Source organism: Penaeus chinensis, chromosome 29, assembly GCF_019202785.1.
Source record: "Penaeus chinensis breed Huanghai No. 1 chromosome 29, ASM1920278v2, whole genome shotgun sequence".
In the NCBI taxonomy this organism is placed as follows: Eukaryota; Metazoa; Arthropoda; class Malacostraca; order Decapoda; family Penaeidae; genus Penaeus; species Penaeus chinensis.
This window is the reverse complement of record NC_061847.1, coordinates 2,613,677-2,616,107: the sequence shown is the minus strand read 5'-3', so window position 1 is coordinate 2,616,107 and position 2,431 is coordinate 2,613,677. Positions and strand designations below refer to the sequence as shown.

The window sequence follows — 2,431 nt, the reverse complement described above, 5'->3', positions numbered from 1 at the left end:
TTTTATAACTATTGTCAGGTAATCCAATTGGATAACAGCAGCATGCAAACACAGTACCAAATCAATCCTTCCATTCCACTATTTGTATACTTTTTTACTGGATAAGCAAAACTACAATTAGAAACACAATAAATAAATAAGTGAACATAAATAAATAAAGTATCTTCTTTCTGATATTTAGCTTTTCACATCAGTCTTACTTCTTTCTGGATCTGATGCCATCCTTAACCACAGGTAAGTTACTGGTGCTAATGTCTAGCACATAGATACACATATCTACCTATCTACCTATCTACCTATATATGTTTATATACATATATATACACACATATTTGCATATATACAATTCTGATCCCTGATTTGTAACTTCACTAGCTCTCCAAACTTACGAGTCTATCAGAGACCTTGCAAATCCTGATTGAAATGTTTCCTACTAATCCCAAACCATATATTTTCAATATCTCCCATTTCACATATCTTGTTAATGGGGCATTTACAAAACCCTTTTCTTAATCTCAGTCTACTAATGGTTCTCTATTCTCGTATATTTTGTCATTATTGCAGTTATCTGTTGCAACTGATGAAAACTCTTGTCCTAAGCCTAGCACCTATTTAACTGGCTAAAACTCAGGAAATGAACAAAATACATAAATAAGAAATATGCTCAACATGGGTAATCATGTTTATGACAAAAAAGTAGCATGGGCATTGAGCTGGCAAGCAAAAAAAAAAAAAAAAACAATAATAATAATAATAACAATAAAAAATAAATAAATAATATAAAACTTAGATTATGAAAAGTTACGAAAACAACCATGAACAAAGATTTGAAACTTAAAATGTCAGAAATAAAGATGTTGATATGTTACAAGCAAACAGAGGCTGCAATCGGTCTCATTATTTACAAATGATGCCGCGGCAATATCCCATCATATTAGTTCCAAAACAAATTTATGTTAAAAAAAAGGAAGCAGTACTGAGCCTCCCACTAGATATTGAACACAGATGCAATGCTAAAAACTGGGACCTCGAAATAAAACCATATTTTCACTTTCGTATTTTGATCATCCAAAAGCTACGGTACTGAACAGACATACTTTCCATTCATTAGAACTCTCAAAGAAAAATATGTAAAAAACAAAGAAATATTTAGCCTTTTTCTGCAAATGTACTGCAATCCATACTTGCCTATTGATTATCAATTGCAGGTTATTATTCAAAAGCCACATTCTACAACATGAAATGAAATCTTACTCCCAAGATATTTGAAGACATTTTTTAACACAGCAAGTAAAGATTTAAAAAAAAAAAAACAATAACTTGACCCCAGCATAGGACAAACAACATAAACAAATAAAATGACAAACAACACAAACAATTCTAGAAAAAAAAATCACAAACAGATATAACACACTACAAATTAATACAAATGAATAAGAAAATCAACCCTACAACAACAACAAAAACAAAACACACACAAAACAAAGAAATCAAAAAAAGTAAAAATCCAGCCAGGTACCAAAGTCTCACACACGGACGCCTTTTAAAACCCTTTTTTTCTTTTTCTTCGATTTCCACTTTTGCACACTCTTATTTTCGCAAATTAAGGTCAGCGGCCGTTGAGGAAGACACAAAACAAAAGTCCAGCGGCACAGCATGACCTTCCACTGTGACCAGAGACCAGTGACCAGAGACTGACATGTCCACCGAGTCATGTTCATTTCCTTTACTCGCCTCGCGTTAAATATCTCCCTTTGCGATCTTATTCTCCTTGCATCAACACCCGATACACCGCCGTCGGTTCCTTATAATCATGTACACGGATATGCAACAACGCAAATACACTGGACGACGACGAAAAATGAGAATGAAATAGAACAGTGTTTTCCACCTGCTCGCTCCGCCCACTCCCAGGTCGTACTGGGGACTCGGCAACACGAACGGCCGCGGGACACCCACCCTCCCTCTACCTCTCTCTCCCTCTCTCGTTCTCTCTCTCTCTCTCTCTCTCTCTCTCTCTCTCTCTCTCTCTCTCTCTCTCTCTCTCTCTCTCTCTCTCTCTCTCTCTCTCTCTCTCCCCTTCTCTCTCTCTCTCTCTCTCTCTCTCTCTCTCTCTCTCTCTCTCTCTCTCTCTCTCTCTCTCTCTCTCTCTCTCTCTCTCTCTCTCTCTCTCTCTCTCTCTCTCTCTCTCTCTCTCTCTCTCTCTCTCTCTCTCTCTCTCTCTCTCTCTCGTTCTCTCTCTCCCTCTCCCTTTCGTTCCTTCTCTCTAATTCTCGTTCTCTCTCTCCCTTTCGTTCCTTCTCTCTAATTCTCGTTCTCTCTCTCCCTTTCGTTCATTCTCTCTAATTCTTTCTCTCTCTCTCTCTCTTTCTCTCTCTATCTCTCTCTCTCTATATATATATATATATATGTATATATATATATATATATA

At 36.6% G+C, this 2,431-nt stretch overlaps 1 protein-coding gene across 1 annotated transcript in view; it reads right to left on the bottom strand.

Moving 5' to 3' along the window:
* LOC125040492 (protein phosphatase 1 regulatory subunit 16A-like) overlaps positions 1-1,928 on the bottom strand; it is a 22,728-nt gene extending 20,800 nt beyond the window's left edge. Inside the window, exon 1 of the mRNA XM_047635043.1 lies at positions 1,892-1,928. The gene's annotated coding sequence lies outside the window, so the exon portion shown is untranslated. The remainder of the gene's footprint in view (positions 1-1,891) is intronic.
* Positions 1,929-2,431: the final 503 nt, after the last annotated feature.